The sequence below is a fragment of the Malaclemys terrapin genome, chromosome 18 (genome assembly GCF_027887155.1).
Source record: "Malaclemys terrapin pileata isolate rMalTer1 chromosome 18, rMalTer1.hap1, whole genome shotgun sequence".
In the NCBI taxonomy this organism is placed as follows: domain Eukaryota; kingdom Metazoa; phylum Chordata; order Testudines; family Emydidae; genus Malaclemys; species Malaclemys terrapin.
Window position 1 is genome coordinate 61,687 of NC_071522.1, and position 18,847 is coordinate 80,533.

General features: G+C 51.3%; 1 long non-coding RNA gene across 2 annotated transcripts in view; it reads right to left on the minus strand.

Annotated features, from left to right (window-relative positions):
* Window positions 1–2,662: 2,662 nt before the first annotated feature.
* LOC128825717 (uncharacterized) overlaps window positions 2,663–18,847 on the minus strand; it is a 99,252-nt gene continuing 83,067 nt past the window's right edge. For both annotated transcript variants that reach the window (XR_008442706.1, XR_008442707.1), the window contains 4 exons: window positions 6,320–6,406; window positions 5,838–5,956; window positions 4,595–4,737; window positions 2,663–2,732 (listed from right to left, as the gene is read on the minus strand). This is a non-coding gene — a long non-coding RNA (uncharacterized LOC128825717). The remainder of the gene's footprint in view (window positions 2,733–4,594; window positions 4,738–5,837; window positions 5,957–6,319; window positions 6,407–18,847) is intronic.

Consider the following 18,847-nt stretch of genomic DNA (forward strand, 5'->3'; position numbering starts at 1 on the left):
TTTCACCCTTTGTTTTCTTGTGCACAAGAAAGAACACTGTCGGACTGACGAGCGCCAACTGCAGGGATTCGGACAGCTCCGTTAGTTGTGTCCGAATTCCTGGCCTTGTGTCTCTTTGGTGATAAAGAGAGGAGATTCCTCGGGCTACCTTTGAAGAGATTGATGTGGCGGTCCTTTCTGAAATGTGTTCATGTTGAGATGTAGGTAGATGCGGTGGTATTCAGAGCCGGCACATGGGTGCACCTAACCCTACTAACAGGACCGCGTCACAAGTCAGAGGGGTCTTTTTTGGTAAAGGTAGGGGGCACAAAGTTGTCATTTTCTTGGTGGGGTAGGAGGTAAGTCGGGAAGGGTGTCGCTGAGGGATGGAGGATTGATTGGAAAGGGGACACTCAGCGGGATCCCTCCCTTACCTGTTCATTTCCAGATCTTTTCACATTCAGGACTCCCCTACCCCAACAGTGTAAAGGAGGTATATTTGACTAAAAAAAGGGTGACTGCCCTGTAATCAGGGTTCAGGTCGCTTTCCCTTTTCTCCTCCCTACATTGGCCCTCTTCACGCCAAGGTCCAAAGTGAGCGCCCTCTAACTAGGGTGTGGGTCTTTCCCTGTCTTTCACAAGGTAACACTGCCATTTGGAAGGTAGTTCTAGAAACCAGCCTCTTGAGAGGGTTCAGGGTTTGTCCTACTAGCTGTCCCGTGCCCTCCTCACTCACGCACTCAGCCAAGTCAAAGCCCGCGTCCTCTGCATCCACCTGGACCCGCCTTCTGCCGCAAGCTCTCCTGCGTTCTGAAAGAGATCGGTGCCGAAAAGAAGGAATTAGGGTAATTTCCGGCAGGGCCGAGTACCTTGCCAATGTCATCTGAATCTACCTTGTACACGTGCTCTCTACTGAGCCACACCTAACCCGCTTCACCTCTCTCTTTCTAGCAACTCAAAGGACAAAATGAACAAGATGACACAAGCACCAAAGAAACTGCAGGAAAAGGGAAGAAAAAGCCACGGCCAACGGCTGCACACACAGCACACACCGCACCCCTGTACCGAGGGATCGGGTTCGACACTTCTCCTCACAGGCTTAATCCCCCTTCAGGTGCCCGGTAAAAGGACCTCCCTGTAAACAAGGATCAAGGTCCATTCCTTACCAACCAAAATGCTTTATGGATCCCTTCCATAGCTGAGGCGGAGCGAGCCCCCTTTAAAAAGGGTTGAGGTCTCTGTGGGTTTGAGCTCCTTAGGACCTAGCCTTTGAAATGCCCCGTGCCGTTGACCTCTCCCTGTCAGAAGGGTGCAGGTCTCCCCTTTCTAACTCCTCTTGGGCCGTTGGCACTCGCTGGGCAACGAGACCACTCATTTCTGAGGGAACGGAGGTCTCTCCTTTACAGTGCTTTTCCCTCTGGCCCATTGGAAGACCCCAGGCTTAAGGACCACCCTGTAAGGAGGGTTTCGGTCTCCTTTGCCATGCAAATTAACAGGTCACTTTGACAGGCCCGGCAAAATGACTGCCCTGTAACCAGGGTGTAAGGTCTTATACCTCTCACGCTTAAGCTAGGGGAGCCTTTCCGTGCCTGTGGCTTAGCGACTCCCCCCGACCCTCCACCACTTGAGAAGGGTTGAACTTCTCTTTCTCTTAGTCACAGTAAATTCCCACAGAATGATTTCTACTTGGCTTTTTTGAGATTTGAAGTGAAATCTTACTCGGGACCTATCCCGGTCAGATGGAACATGGTGTGGCGAAGGGGCGGCTGTAAGGGGATGGCGGAGGCCGTGGAAAATTCGCCCCTTTTCTCAAAAAAGACAAGAAATGGCCCAACCAAGCAAACGTCACAAAGTCTGGAAATGAACAGGGGAGTTGGGGGGCTCCTTTCGGACCCTCACTTCCGTGTAATCCTTCCTCAAGTCCTTTTGCCCTGCCCAATTTACACCGCTCAACCAACCACAACTTTCACCCTTTGTTTTCTTGTGCACAAGAAAGAACACTGTCGGACTGACGAGCGCCAACTGCAGGGATTCGGACAGCTTCGTTAGTTGTGTCCGAATTCCTGGCCTTGTGTCTCTTTGGTGATAAAGAGAGGAGATTCCTCGGGCTACCTTTGAAGAGATTGATGTGGCGGTCCTTTCTGAAATGTGTTGATGTTGAGATGTAGGTAGATGCGGTGGTATTCAGAGCCGGCACGTGGGTGCACCTAACCCTACTAACAGGACCGCGTCACAAGTCAGAGGGGTCTTTTTTGGTAAAGGTAGGGGGCACAAAGTTGTCATTTTCTTGGTGGGGTAGGAGGTAAGTCGGGAAGGGTGTCGCTGAGGGATGGAGGATTGATTGGAAAGGGGACACTCAGCAGGATCCCTCCCTTACCTGTTCATTTCCAGATCTTTTCACATTCAGGACTCCCCCACCCCAACAGTGTAAAGGAGGTATATTTGACTAAAAAAAGGGTGACTGCCCTGTAATCAGGGTTCAGGTCGCTTTCCCTTTTCTCCTCCCTACATTGGCCCTCTTCACGCCAAGGTCCAAAGTGAGCGCCCTCTAACTAGGGTGTGGGTCTTTCCCTGTCTTTCACAAGGTAACACTGCCATTTGGAAGGTAGTTCTAGAAACCAGCCTCTTGAGAGGGTTCAGGGTTTGTCCTACTACCTGTCCCGTGCCCTCCTCACTCACGCACTCAGCCAAGTCAAAGCCCGCGTCCTCTGCATCCACCTGGACCCGCCTTCTGCCGCAAGCTCTCCTGCGTTCTGAAAGAGATCGGTGCCGAAAAGAAGGAATTAGGGTAATTTCCGGCAGGGCCGAGTACCTTGCCAATGTCATCTGAATCTACCTTGTACACGTGCTCTCTACTGAGCCACACCTAACCCGCTTCACCTCTCTCTTTCTAGCAACTCAAAGGACAAAATGAACAAGATGACACAAGCACCAAAGAAACTGCAGGAAAAGGGAAGAAAAAGCCACGGCCAACGGCTGCACACACCGCACACACAGCACACACCGCACCCCTGTACCGAGGGATCGGGTTCGACACTTCTCCTCACAGGCTTAATCCCCCTTCAGGTGCCCGGTAAAAGGACCTCCCTGTAAACAAGGATCAAGGTCCATTCCTTACCAACCAAAATGCTTTATGGATCCCTTCCATAGCTGAGGCGGAGCGAGCCCCCTTTAAAAAGGGTTGAGGTCTCTGTGGGTTTGAGCTCCTTAGGACCTAGCCTTTAAAATGCCCCGTGCCGTTGACCTCTCCCTGTCAGAAGGGTGCAGGTCTCCCCTTTCTAACTCCTCTTGGGCCGTTGGCACTCGCTGGGCAACGAGACCACTCATTTCTGAGGGAACGGAGGTCTCTCCTTTACAGCGCTTTTCCCTCTGGCCCATTGGAAGACCCCAGGCTTAAGGACCACCCTGTAAGGAGGGTTTCGGTCTCCTTTGCCATGCAAATTAACTGGTCACTTTGACAGGCCCGGCAAAATGACTGCCCTGTAACCAGGGTGTAAGGTCTTATACCTCTCACGCTTAAGCTAGGGGAGCCTTTCCGTGCCTGTGGCTTAGCGACTCCCCCCGACCCTCCACCACTTGAGAAGGGTTGAACTTCTCTTTCTCTTAGTCACAGTAAATTCCCACAGAATGATTTCTACTTGGCTTTTTTGAGATTTGAAGTGAAATCTTACTCGGGACCTATCCCGGTCAGATGGAACATGGTGTGGCGAAGGGGTGGCTGTAAGGGGATGGCGGAGGCCGTGGAAAATTCGCCCCTTTTCTCAAAAAAGCCAAGAAATGGCCCAACCAAGCAAACGTCACAAAGTCTGGAAATGAACAGGGGAGTTGGGGGGCTCCTTTCGGACCCTCACTTCCGTGTAATCCTTCCTCAAGTCCTTTTGCCCTGCCCAATTTACACCGCTCAACCAACCACAACTTTCACCCTTTGTTTTCTTGTGCACAAGAAAGAACGCTGTCGGACTGACGAGCGCCAACTGCAGGGATTCGGACAGCTCCGTTAGTTGTGTCCGAATTCCTGGCCTTGTGTCTCTTTGGTGATAAAGAGAGGAGATTCCTCGGGCTACCTTTGAAGAGATTGATGTGGCGGTCCTTTCTGAAATGTGTTGATGTTGAGATGTAGGTAGATGCGGTGGTATTCAGAGCCGGCACGTGGGTGCATCTAACCCTACTAACAGGACCGCGTCACAAGTCAGAGGGGTCTTTTCTTTTAAAGGTTAGGGCGCACAAAGTTGTCATTTTCTTGTTGGGGTAGGAGATAAGTCGGGAAGGGTGTTGCTGAGGGATGGAGGATTGATTGGAAAGGGGACACTCAGCAGGATCCCTCCCTTACCTGTTCATTTCCAGATCTTTTCACACTGGTGACTCCTCCCCCGCCTTGTGTAAAGGAGGAATATCTTACTAACGAAAGGGTGACTGCCCTGTAATCAGGGTTCAGGTCTCTTTCCCTTTTCTCCTCCCTGTATTGGCCCCCTTAACAGCACCCGACATAATCACTCTGCAGAGTAGACTCTGGACCCTCCGCAGCCTTGATACCACAGAGCCCCTACCCAACGAGGAAGCACACGGCCCGTGAAGAAACTAGAGGGAGCACACATGAGGAATTCAAAGCACTGACCTCTTACTCAGAGCCAATTATCTGGGAGGCGGAAACCTGGGGACTGTTCATATCTGCTTAGAAGGATTTCCAGGTTGCTCAGGTCCACTTGTATCAGCTTCTCCTGTGGCTGGGGCTCCTGGCCAATTCCTCTGCAAGCGCAGCTGCAAAAGCCAAGCATGAGCCATCACTACACAAATCTCTATTGGTGTGTGAAATCTTGCCCTCATCCCTGCCTCCCTCTCCCATCCCATCTACATCAGCCCCACTGGATGAACAGAAATTGAGTGATCATTTCTCTAGTGGAGCAACAGTGATACCAGGTGGCCCGTCAGGGGAATGCACAAAGCATTTCCCTTAGGCAGTAACAGTGACACCAGGTGGCCACTCGGTGTAATTGCACAGAGCATTTCCCACATGAAGTAATAATGACACCATGTGGCCACTTTGGGTAATGCACAAAGCCTTACCCTACTGGAGCAACAGTGACACCTGTTGGCTAATCCAGGTAATAAAGAAAACATTTCAGGGAGCAGGAGTGGCACCTGGTGGCCACTCGAGGTAATGCACAAAGTAGTTCCAAAGGGAGCAACAGTGACACTGGGTGGCTAATCCAGGTAATTCACAAAGCATTTCAGGGAGCAAGACTAACTAGGTGGCCACAAGGGGTAATGCACAAAGAATTTCCCCCATTGATCAACAGTGACACTGTGTTGTCATCTGCAGTACCCTCAGAGTAATCCCTTAAGAAGCAGCAGTGACATTGGGCGGCCAGTTGGACAACTGCACAGAGCATTTCTTTCATGGAGCAACAGAGACACTAGATGGCCAATCGGGGAAATGGACAGAGCTTTTCCCCTGTGGAACAGCAGTGACGCCCGGTGGCCACTCAGTGTAAATGCACAGAACATTTCTCTCATGAAGCAAAAATGAGACTGCGTGGCCACCCCGGGTAATCAGAGAGCATTTCCTTCATGGAGCAATATTGACACCGGGTGGACACTCTGTATAGTTGCACAGAGCATTTCCCAAATAAAGCAACAGTGACACTGGGTGGCTAATCCAGGTAATGCACAAAGCATTTCCCCCATGGAGCAACAGTGGCACTGGGTGGACACCTGGGGTAATGCACAGAGCATTTCCTTAAGGAGCAACAGTGACACTGCGTGCCGTGATACAGCAGGGCCAGAGAGCAGCAGGAGAATGGTGGAAGAAAACTAGAGTGGTACGGATGAGCAATAGAGTGCCATAATTGTTCACTCACAGCCAGTCATGCAGAAGACAGAAAGCGGAGGACTGTTCATCTCTGCTTACAAGGATGTCCAGGCTGCTCAGGTTCACTTCTTCCAGTTTCTCCTCTGGCTGGGGTCCTGGGCGATTCCTCTGCAAACACAGCATATAACCCAAGCAGGAGCCATCACTGCCCAAAGGTCTATTGGTGTATGAGATACTGCCCTCCCTCTCCCATCCACTGTACATCAGCCCCACTTGATGAACAGTGACAGTCAACTCCCACAGTCACCCCCACCACTACCAATGGAGGATCTAGTACCATCATGTTTCTCTTCCCCCTCCCAATGCCCCAGTGGGTTGCAGACGCCCCAGACCAAGACTGTGAGCATGCACCATTGCCCATGTTCTATGCAAGGAGACAGGACAAGGGGAGAGAGAGAGTATGTTGGCCAACATATGAGAGCTCAGAGAGAGACACATAGGAAGAAAGACAAACTCAGCACCAGTACTCACCTTTCCGGTTCCAGGCCTCTGCTCAGGTGAACATGCTCCTCCCTGTCCAGGAAGATCAACTGCTCCCAATATAGAGAAATTCTCCCTCTGCACCCAGAACAAGGATGAAAACTTTTATTACAAACCGAACCCCACCTAAAGGGAAGCAGACATCTGTACTCAGCCTTTACCACACATGTATCTTAGAGGCCACCTGGGGTATTTTTCAGAATGTAGTTGCCCTGGAGCAACAATGACACCCAGTGGCCAATCACAGCAATGCACAGAGCATGTCCCCCATGCAGCAGCAGTGACACTTGGTGGCCACTCGCGGCAAAGCACAAAGCATTTCCCTCGTGGAGCAACACAGACACTACGTGGCCACTCAGGGTAAGGCAGATATCATTTCCCCACCACAGCGCTGCACTGATACTCGGTGGCCAGCCGGGGTATGGGCTGTCTGCCTTGGACCATCAATGCCATCCGGTGGGCAGACAGGGTAACATACAGACTGTGTTTCTCCTGGAGCAGCGGTGACATTATTCTTTCTGCTTTGACCTTCCGCCCCCGCCAAGCTGCAAGCTCAGGCTGCCGTCAGTCATAGGGGCACCAGTTTAATAATAATGCATAGGGACCGATAAATCCTAAGGATGGCCCTAAGGGGTGCCAAAAAGCAGTGACCTGGCTTGGCAGGGAGGAACCGCCTTCCGGAGACACCAGAGAGCCAGAACATCGGCTTGCAGGGGGCAGCGAGCCCCCACCATGGAGGAGCCGGTGCGGCGCGGGGGGGAGGAGCCCTGCAAAGGCGGCAGCGCCGCTAGTGGGGAGCAGCCATGCCCCTTGCCCCTCCTGCCCAGGGTGCGGACAGGCGGCCCCCCTGGGGGCGCCAGCAGCTGCAGCAGATGCATGCGGGCAGAGGCCCCCGTGCGCCCCCCAGCTCCCCACTTCCTGTGCTCGGGGTCTGTGGCTCCCGGGCATGTGAGCCACTGCCGGGGCGCGGGGCCCGGAGCCTGCTCTTTGGAGTGGCAGCAATGGTGGCAGCTCACATTCCCGGGAGCCGCAAAGCCTGAGCGCAGCGAGGAAGGAGCCGGGGGACGCATGGGGTCCACTGCCGGCAGGCATCGACTGCATGGAGCAAAAGTGACACTTTCTGGCCACACGGGGTAATGTACAAGCATTTCCTTAAGGAACAACAGTGACACCGTATGGCCTTGCGAGGTAATGCACAGAGCATTTTCTGCATCGAACAACAGTGACACTGTGTGGCCATGTGAGGTACTGCACAGGGCATTTCCTTCATGGAGCAACAGTGACACTTTGTGGCCATCGAAGATAATGCACAGAGCATTTCCTTCAAGGAACAACAGTGACACCATGTGGTCATGAGAGGTAATGCACAGAGTATTCTCTGCATCGAACAACAGTGACACTGTGTGGCCATGTGAGGTACTGCACAGAGCATTTCCTTCATGGAACAACAGAGACACTGTGTGGCCACGCGAGATAAAACACAGAGCATTCCCTTAAGGAGCAAAAGTGACACTGTGTGGCCACCTGGAGTAATGCACGAGCATTTCCTTGAGGAGCAACAGTGACACTGTGTGGCAATCCAAGGAAATGCACAGAGCATTTCCTTCATGGAGCAACAGTGACACTGTGTGGCCATCCAAGGTAATGCACAGGGCATTTCCTTCATGGAGCAACAGTGACACTATGTGGCCACGTGTGGTAATGCACAGAGCATTTCCTTAAGGAGCAACAGTGACACTGTGTGGCCACGCGGGGTAATGCACAGAGCATTTTCTAAATGGAGCAACAGTGACACTGTGTGGCCATCCAAGGTAATGCACGGAGCATTTCCTTCATGGAACAACAGTGACACTGTGTGGCCACGCGGGGTAATGCAGAGAGCATTTCCTTCATGGAGCAACAGGGACACTGTGCGGCCATGCCGGGTAATGCAGAGAGCATTTACTTAAGGAGCAACAGTGACACTGTGTGGCCAGGCGGGGTAATGCACAGAGCATTTTCTACATGGAGCAACAGTGACACTTTGTGGCCATCGAAGATAATGCACAGAGCATTTCCTTCAAGGAGCAACAGTGACACCATGTGGTCATGCGAGGTAATGCACAGAGTATTCTCTGCATCGAACAACAGTGACACTGTGTGGCCATGTGAGGTACTGCACAGAGCATTTCCTTCCTGGAACAACAGAGACACTGTGAGGGCACACGAGATAAAACACAGAGCATTTCCTTAAGGAGCAAAAGTGACACTGTGTGGCCACCTGGACTAATGCACGAGCATTTCCTTAAGGAGCAACAGTGACACTGTGTGGCAATCCAAGGAAATGCACAGAGCATTTCCTTCATCGAGCAACAGTGACACTATGTGGCCACGTGTGGTAATGCACAGAGCATTTCCTTCATGGAGCAACAGTGACACTGTGTGGCCACGTGGGGTAATGCACAGAGCATTTTCTACATGGAGCAACAGTGACACTGTGTGGCCATCCAAGGTAATGCACGGAGCATTTCCTTCATGGAACAACAGTGACACTGTGTGGCCAGGCGGGGTAATGCACAGAGCATTTTCTACATGGAGCAACAGTGACACTTTGTGGCCATCGAAGATAACGCACAGAGAATTTCCTTCAAGGAGCAACAGTGACACCATGTGGTCATGCGAGGTAATGCACAGAGTATTCTCTGCATCGAACAACAGTGACACTGTGTGGCCATGTGAGGTACTGCACAGAGCATTTCCTTCCTGGAACAACAGTGACACTGTGTGGCCACGCGGGGTAATGCACAGAGCATTTCCTTCATGGAGCAACAGGGACACTGTGTGGCCATGCCGGGTAATGCAGAGAGCATTTTCTGCATCGAACAACAGTGACACTCTGTGGCCACTCGAGATAAAACACAGAGCATTTCCTTAAGGAGCAAAAGTGACACTGTGTGGCCACCTGGAGTAATCCATGAGCATTTCCTTAAGGAGCAACAGTGACACTGTGTGGCAATCCAAGGAAATGCACAGAGCATTTCCTTCATGGAGCAACAGTGACACTATGTGGCCATGTTAGGTAATGCACATGGCATTTCCTTCATGGAGCAACAGTGACACAATGTGGCCACGTGGGGTAATGCACAGAGCATTTTCTACATGGAGCAACAGTGACACTGTGTGGCCATCCAAGGTAATGCATGGAGCATTTCCTTCATGGAAAAACAGTGCCACCGTGTGGCCAGGCGGGGTATTGCACAGAGTATTCTCTGCATCGAACAACAGTGACACTGTGTGGCCATATGAGGTACTGCACAGAGCATTTCCTTCCTGGAACAACAGGGACACTGTGTGGCCATGCCGGGTAATTCAGAGAGCATTTACTTAAGGAGCAACAGTGACACTGTGTGGCCACGCGGGGTAATGCACAGAGCATTTCCTTCATGGAGCAACAGTGACACTGTGTGGCCACGCGGGGTAATGCACAGAGCATTTTCTACATGGAGCAACAGTGACACTGTGTGGCCATCCAAGGTAATGCATGGAGCATTTCCTTCATGGAGCAACAGGGACACTGTGTGGCCACGCGGGGTAATCCACAGAGCATTTCCTTCATGGAGCAACAGTGACACTGTGTGGCCACGCAGGGTAATGCACAGAGCATTTTCTACATGGAGCAACAGTGACACTGTGTGGCCATCCAAGGTAATGCACGGAGCATTTCCTTCATGGAAAAACAGTGCCACCGTGTGGCCAGGCGGGGTAATGCACAGAGTATTCTCTGCATCGAACAACAGTGACACTGTGTGGCCATATGAGGTACTGCACAGAGCATATCCTTCCTGGAACAACAGGGACACTGTGTGGCCCTGCCGGGTAATTCAGAGAGCATTTACTTAAGGAGCAACAGTGACACTGTGTGGCCACGCGGGGTAATGCACAGAGCATTTCCTTCATGGAGCAACAGTGACACTGTGTGGCCACGCGGGGTAATGCACAGAGCATTTCCTTCATGGAGCAACAGTGACACTGTGTGGCCACGCGGGGTAATGCACAGAGCATTTTCTACATGGAGCAACAGTGACACTGTGTGGCCATCCAGGGTAATGCACGGAGCATTTCCTTCATGGAAAAACAGTGCCACCGTGTGGCCAGGCGGGGTAATGCACAGAGTATTCTCTGCATCGAACAACAGTGACACTGTGTGGCCATATGAGGTACTGCACAGAGCATATCCTTCCTGGAACAACAGGGACACTGTGTGGCCATGCCGGGTAATTCAGAGAGCATTTACTTAAGGAGCAACAGTGACACTGTGTGGCCACGCGGGGTAATGCACAGAGCATTTCCTTCATGGAGCAACAGTGACACTGTGTGGCCACGCGGGGTAATGCACAGAGCATTTTCTACATGGAGCAACAGTGACACTGTGTGGCCATCCAAGGTAATGCATGGAGCATTTCCTTCATGGAACAACAGTGACACTGTGTGGCCACGCGGGGTAATGCACAGAGCATTTCCTTCATGGAGCAACAGGGACACTGTGTGGCCATGCCGGGTAAAGCAGAGAGCATTTACTTAAGGAGCAACAGTGACACTGTGTGGCCACGCGGGGTAATGCACAGAGCATTTCCTTCATGGAGCAACAGGGACACTCTGTGGCCACGTGGGGTAATGCACAGAGCATTTCCTTCATGGAGCAACAGTGACACTGTGTGGCCACGCGGGGTATTCCTTCATGGAGCAACAGTGACACTGTGTGGCCACGCGGGGTAATGCACAGAGCATTTTCTACATGGAGCAACAGTGACACTGTGTGGCCATCCAAGGTAATGCATGGAGCATTTCCTTCATGGAGCAACAGGGACACTGTGCGGCCATGCCGGGTAATGCAGAGAGCATTTACTTAAGGAGCAACAGTGACACTGTGTGGCCAGGCGGGGTAATGCACAGAGCATTTTCTACATGGAGCAACAGTGACACTTTGTGGCCATCGAAGATAATGCACAGAGCATTTCCTTCAAGGAGCAACAGTGACACCATGTGGTCATGCGAGGTAATGCACAGAGTATTCTCTGCATCGAACAACAGTGACACTGTGTGGCCATGAGAGGTACTGCACAGAGCATTTCCTTCCTGGAACAACAGAGACACTGTGAGGGCACACGAGATAAAACACAGAGCATTTCCTTAAGGAGCAAAAGTGACACTGTGTGGCCACCTGGACTAATGCACGAGCATTTCCTTAAGGAGCAACAGTGACACTGTGTGGCAATCCAAGGAAATGCACAGAGCATTTCCTTCATCGAGCAACAGTGACACTATGTGGCCACGTGTGGTAATGCACAGAGCATTTCCTTCATGGAGCAACAGTGACACTGTGTGGCCACGTGGGGTAATGCACAGAGCATTTTCTACATGGAGCAACAGTGACACTGTGTGGCCATCCAAGGTAATGCACGGAGCATTTCCTTCATGGAACAACAGTGACACTGTGTGGCCAGGCGGGGTAATGCACAGAGCATTTTCTACATGGAGCAACAGTGACACTTTGTGGCCATCGAAGATAACGCACAGAGAATTTCCTTCAAGGAGCAACAGTGACACCATGTGGTCATGCGAGGTAATGCACAGAGTATTCTCTGCATCGAACAACAGTGACACTGTGTGGCCATGTGAGGTACTGCACAGAGCATTTCCTTCCTGGAACAACAGTGACACTGTGTGGCCACGCGGGGTAATGCACAGAGCATTTTCTACATGGAGCAACAGTGACACTTTGTGGCCATCGAAGATAACGCACAGAGAATTTCCTTCAAGGAGCAACAGTGACACCATGTGGTCATGCGAGGTAATGCACAGAGTATTCTCTGCATCGAACAACAGTGACACTGTGTGGCCACACGAGATAAAACACAGAGCATTTCCTTAAGGAGCAACAGTGACACTGTGTGGCAATCCAAGGAAATGCACAGAGCATTTCCTTCATGGAGCAACAGTGACACTGTGTGGCCATGTTAGGTAATGCACAGGGCATTTCCTTCATGGAGCAACAGTGACACTACGTGGCCACGTGTGGTAATGCACAGAGCATTTCCTTCATGGAGCAACAGTGACACTGTGAGGCCACGTGGGGTAATGCACAGAGCATTTTCTACATGGAGCAACAGTGACACTGTGTGGCCACGTGGGGTAATGCACAGAGCATTTTCTACATGGAGCAACAGTGACACTGTGTGGCCATCCAAGGTAATGCATGGAGCATTTCCTTCATGGAACAACAGTGACACTGTGTGGCCAGGCGGGGTAATGCACAGAGCATTTTCTACATGGAGCAACAGTGACACTTTGTGGCCATCGAAGATAATGCACAGAGCATTTCCTTCAAGGAACAACAGTGACACCATGTGGTCATGCGAGGTAATGCACAGAGTATTCTCTGCATCGAACAACAGTGACACTGTGTGGCCATGTGAGGTACTGCACAGAGCATTTCCAACCTGGAACAACAGAGACACTGTGTGGCCACGCGAGAGAAAACACAGAGCATTTCCTTAAGGAGCAAAAGTGACACTGTGTGGCCACCTGGAGTAATGCACGAGCATTTCCTTAAGGAGCAACAGTGACACTGTGTGGCCATGTTAGGTAATGCACAGGGCATTTCCTTCATGGAGCAACAGTGACACTGTGTGGCCACGCGGGGTAATCCACAGAGCATTTCCTTCATGGAGCAACAGTGACACTGTGTGGCCACGCGGGGTAATGCACAGAGCATTTCCTTCATGGAGCAACAGTGACACTGTGTGGCCATCCAAGGTAATGCACAGAGCATTTCCTTCATGGAGCAACAGGGACACTGTGTGGCCATGCCGGGTAATGCAGAGAGCATTTACTTAAGGAGCAACAGTGACACTGTGTGGCCACGCGGGGTAATGCACAGAGCATTTCCTTCATGGAGCAACAGTGACACTGTGAGGCCACGCGGGGTAATGCACAGAGCATTTTTTGCATCGAACAACAGTGACACTGTGAGGCCACGCGGGGTAATGCACAGAGCATTTTCTACATGGAGCAACAGTGACACTGTGTGGCCACGCGGGGTAATGCACAGAGCATTTTCTACATGGAGCAACAGTGACACTGTGTGGCCACGCGGGGTAATGCACAGAGCATTTTCTGCATCGAACAACCGTGACACTGTGTGGCCACGCAGGGTAATCCACAGAGCATTTCCTACATGGAGCAACAGTGACACTGTGTGGCCACGCGGGGTAATGCACAGAGCATTTCCTTCATGGAGCAACAGTGACACTGTGTGGCCATCCAAGGTAATGCACAGAGCATTTCCTTCATGGAGCAACAGGGACACTGTGTGGCCATGCCGGGTAATGCAGAGAGCATTTACTTAAGGAGCAACAGTGACACTGTGTGGCCACTCGGGGTAATGCACAGAGCATTTCCTTCATGGAGCAACAGTGACACTGAGTGGCCACGCGGGGTAATGCACAGAGCATTTCCTTCATGGAGCAACAGTGACACTGTGTGGCCACGCGGGGTAATGCACAGAGCATTTCCTTCATGGAGCAACAGTGACACTGTGTGGCCACGCGGGGTAATGCACAGAGCATTTTCTACATGGAGCAACAGTGACACTGTGTGGCCATCCAAGGTAATGCATGGAGCATTTCCTTCATGGAACAACAGTGACACTGTGTGGCCACGCGGGGTAATGCACAGAGCATTTCCTTCATGGAGCAACAGGGACACTGTGTGGCCATGCCGGGTAAAGCAGAGAGCATTTACTTAAGGAGCAACAGTGACACTGTGTGGCCACGCGGGGTAATGCACAGAGCATTTCCTTCATGGAGCAACAGGGACACTCTGTGGCCACGTGGGGTAATGCACAGAGCATTTCCTTCATGGAGCAACAGTGACACTGTGTGGCCACGCGGGGTATTCCTTCATGGAGCAACAGTGACACTGTGTGGCCACGCGGGGTAATGCACAGAGCATTTTCTACATGGAGCAACAGTGACACTGTGTGGCCATCCAAGGTAATGCATGGAGCATTTCCTTCATGGAGCAACAGGGACACTGTGTGGCCACGCGGGGTAATGCACAGAGCATTTTCTAAATGGAGCAACAGTGACACTGTGTGGCCATCCAAGGTAATGCACGGAGCATTTCCTTCATGGAACAACAGTGACACTGTGTGGCCACGCGGGGTAATGCAGAGAGCATTTCCTTCATGGAGCAACAGGGACACTGTGCGGCCATGCCGGGTAATGCAGAGAGCATTTACTTAAGGAGCAACAGTGACACTGTGTGGCCACGCGGGGTAATGCACAGAGCATTTTCTACATGGAGCAACAGTGACACTGTGTGGCCATCCAAGGTAATGCATGGAGCATTTCCTTCATGGAGCAACAGGGACACTGTGTGGCCACGCGGGGTAATCCACAGAGCATTTCCTTCATGGAGCAACAGTGACACTGTGTGGCCACCCGGGGTAATGCACAGAGCATTTTCTACATGGAGCAACAGTGACACTGTGTGGCCATCCAAGGTAATGCACGGAGCATTTCCTTCATGGAAAAACAGTGCCACCGTGTGGCCAGGCGGGGTAATGCACAGAGTATTCTCTGCATCGAACAACAGTGACACTGTGTGGCCATATGAGGTACTGCACAGAGCATATCCTTCCTGGAACAACAGTGACACTGTGTGGCCACGCGGGGTAATGCACAGAGCATTTCCTTCATGGAGCAACAGGGACACTGTGTGGCCATGCCGGGTAAAGCAGAGAGCATTTACTTAAGGAGCAACAGTGACACTGTGTGGCCACGCGGGGTAATGCACAGAGCATTTCCTTCATGGAGCAACAGGGACACTCTGTGGCCACGTGGGGTAATGCACAGAGCATTTCCTTCATGGAGCAACAGTGACACTGTGTGGCCACGCGGGGTATTCCTTCATGGAGCAACAGTGACACTGTGTGGCCACGCGGGGTAATGCACAGAGCATTTTCTACATGGAGCAACAGTGACACTGTGTGGCCATCCAAGGTAATGCATGGAGCATTTCCTTCATGGAGCAACAGGGACACTGTGGCCACGCGGGGTAATCCACAGAGCATTTCCTTCATGGAGCAACAGGGACACTGTGTGGCCATGCCGGGTAAAGTAGAGAGCATTTACTTAAGGAGCAACAGTGACACTCTGTGGCCACGCGGGGTAATGCACAGAGCATTTCCTTCATGGAGCAACAGTGACACTGTGTGGCCACGCGGGGTAATGCACAGAGCATTTCCTTCATGGAGCAGCAGTGACACTGTGTGGCCACGCGGGGTAATGCACAGAGCATTTTCTGCATCGAACAACAGTGACACTGTGTGGCCATCGAAGATAATGCACAGAGCATTTCCTTCAAGGAGCAACAGTGACACCATGTGGTCATGCGAGGTAATGCACAGAGTATTCTCTGCATCGAACAACAGTGACACTGTGTGGCCACACGAGATAAAACACAGAGCATTTCCTTAAGGAGCAAAAGTGACACTGTGTGGCCACCTGGAGTAATGCATGAGCATTTCCTTAAGGAGCAACAGTGACACTGTGTGGCAATCCAAGGAAATGCACAGAGCATTTCCTTCATGGAGCAACAGTGACACTGTGTGGCCATGTTAGGTAATGCACAGGGCATTTCCTTCATGGAGCAACAGTGACACTACGTGGCCACGTGTGGTAATGCACAGAGCATTTCCTTCATGGAGCAACAGTGACACTGTGAGGCCACGTGGGGTAATGCACAGAGCATTTTCTACATGGAGCAACAGTGACACTGTGTGGCCACGTGGGGTAATGCACAGAGCATTTTCTACATGGAGCAACAGTGACACTGTGTGGCCATCCAAGGTAATGCATGGACCATTTCCTTCATGGAACAACAGTGACACTGTGTGGCCAGGCGGGGTAATGCACAGAGCATTTTCTACATGGAGCAACAAGTATCAGGGGGTAGCCGTGTTAGTCTGTATCTACAAAAACAACAAAGAGTCTGGTGGCACCTTAAAGACTAACAGATTTATTTGGGCATAAGCTTTCGTGAGTAAAAACCTCACTGTTGCATCCGAAGAAGTGAGGTTTTTACTCACGAAAGCTTATGCCCAAATAAATCTGTTAGTCTTTATGGAGCAACAGTGACACTTTGTGGCCATCGAAGATAATGCACAGAGCATTTCCTTCAAGGAACAACAGTGACACCATGTGGTCATGCGAGGTAATGCACAGAGTATTCTCTGCATCGAACAACAGTGACACTGTGTGGCCATGTGAGGTACTGCACAGAGCATTTCCAACCTGGAACAACAGAGACACTGTGTGGCCACGCGGGGTAATCCACAGAGCATTTCCTTCATGGAGCAACAGTGACACTGTGTGGCCACGCGGGGTAATGCACAGAGCATTTCCTTCATGGAGCAACAGTGACACTGTGTGGCCATCCAAGGTAATGCACAGAGCATTTCCTTCATGGAGCAACAGGGACACTGTGTGGCCATGCCGGGTAATGCAGAGAGCATTTACTTAAGGAGCAACAGTGACACTGTGTGGCCACGCGGGGTAATGCACAGAGCATTTCCTTCATGGAGCAACAGTGACACTGTGAGGCCACGCGGGGTAATGCACAGAGCATTTTTTGCATCGAACAACCGTGACACTGTGTGGCCACGCAGGGTAATCCACAGAGCATTTCCTACATGGAGCAACAGTGACACTGTGTGGCCACGCGGGGTAATGCACAGAGCATTTCCTTCATGGAGCAACAGTGACACTGTGTGGCCATCCAAGGTAATGCACAGAGCATTTCCTTCATGGAGCAACAGGGACACTGTGTGGCCATGCCGGGTAATGCAGAGAGCATTTACTTAAGGAGCAACAGTGACACTGTGTGGCCACTCGGGGTAATGCACAGAGCATTTCCTTCATGGAGCAACAGTGACACTGAGTGGCCACGCGGGGTAATGCACAGAGCATTTCCTTCATGGAGCAACAGTGACACTGAGTGGCCACGCGGGGTAATGCACAGAGCATTTCCTTCAAGGAGCAACAGTGACACCATGTGGTCATGCGAGGTAATGCACAGAGTATTCTCTGCATCGAACAACAGTGACACTGTGTGGCCACGCGAGATAAAACACAGAGCATTTCCTTAAGGAGCAAAAGTGACACTGTGTGGCCACCTGGAGTAATGCACGAGCATTTCCTTAAGGAGCAACAGTGACACTGTGTGGCAATCCAAGGAAATGCACAGAGCATTTCCTTCATGGAGCAACAGTGACACTGTGTGGCCATGTTAGGTAATGCACAGGGCATTTCCTTCATAGAGCAACAGTGACACTATGTGGCCACGTGTGGTAATGCACAGAGCATTTCCTTCATGGAGCAACAGTGACACTGTGTGGCCATCCAAGGTAATGCACGGAGCATTTCCTTCATGGCGCAACAGTGACACTGTGTGGCCACGCGGGGTAATGCACAGAGCATTTTCTACATGGAGCAACAGTGACACTGTGTGGCCATCCAAGGTAATTCACGGAGCATTTCCTGCATGGAACAACAGTGACACTGTGTGGCCACGCGGGGTAATGCACAGAGCATTTCCTTCATGGAGCAACAGTGACACTCTGTGGCCATGCCGGGTAATGCAGAGAGCATTTACTTAAGGAGCAACAGTGACACTGTGTGGCCACGCGGGGTAATGCACAGAGCATTTCCTTCATGGAGCAACAGTGACCCTGTGTGGCCACGCGGGGTAATGCACAGAGCATTTCCTTCATGGAGCAACAGTGACACTGTGTGGCCATGCGGGGTAATGCACAGAACATTTTCTGCATCGAACAACAGTGACACTGTGTGGCCACGCGGGGTAATGCACAGAGCATTTTCTACATGGAGCAACAGTGACACTGTGTGGCCACGCGGGGTAATGCACAGAGCATTTTCTGCATCGAACAACAGTGACACTGTGTGGCCATCGAAGATAATGCACAGAGCATTTCCTTCAAGGAGCAACAGTGACACCATGTGGTCATGCGAGGTAATGCACAGAGTATTCTCTGCATCTAACAACAGTGACACTGTGTGGCCACGCGAGATAAAACACAGAGCATTTCCTTAAGGAGAAAAAGTGACACTGTGTGGCCACCTGGAGTAATGCACGAGCATTTCCTTAAGGAGCAACAGTGACACTGTGTGGCAATCTAAGGAAATGCACAGAGCATTGCCTTCATGGAGCAACAGTGACACTGTGTGGCCATGTTAGGTAATGCACAGGACATTTCCTTCACGGAGCAACAGTGACACTATGTGGCCACGTGTGGTAATGCACAGAGCATTTCCTTCCTGGAAAAACAGTGACACTGTGTGGTCAGGCGGGGTAATGCACAGAGCATTTTCTACATGGAGCAACAGTGGCACTTTGTGGCCATCGAAGATAATGCACAGAGCATTTCCTTCAAGGAACAACAGTGACACCATGTGG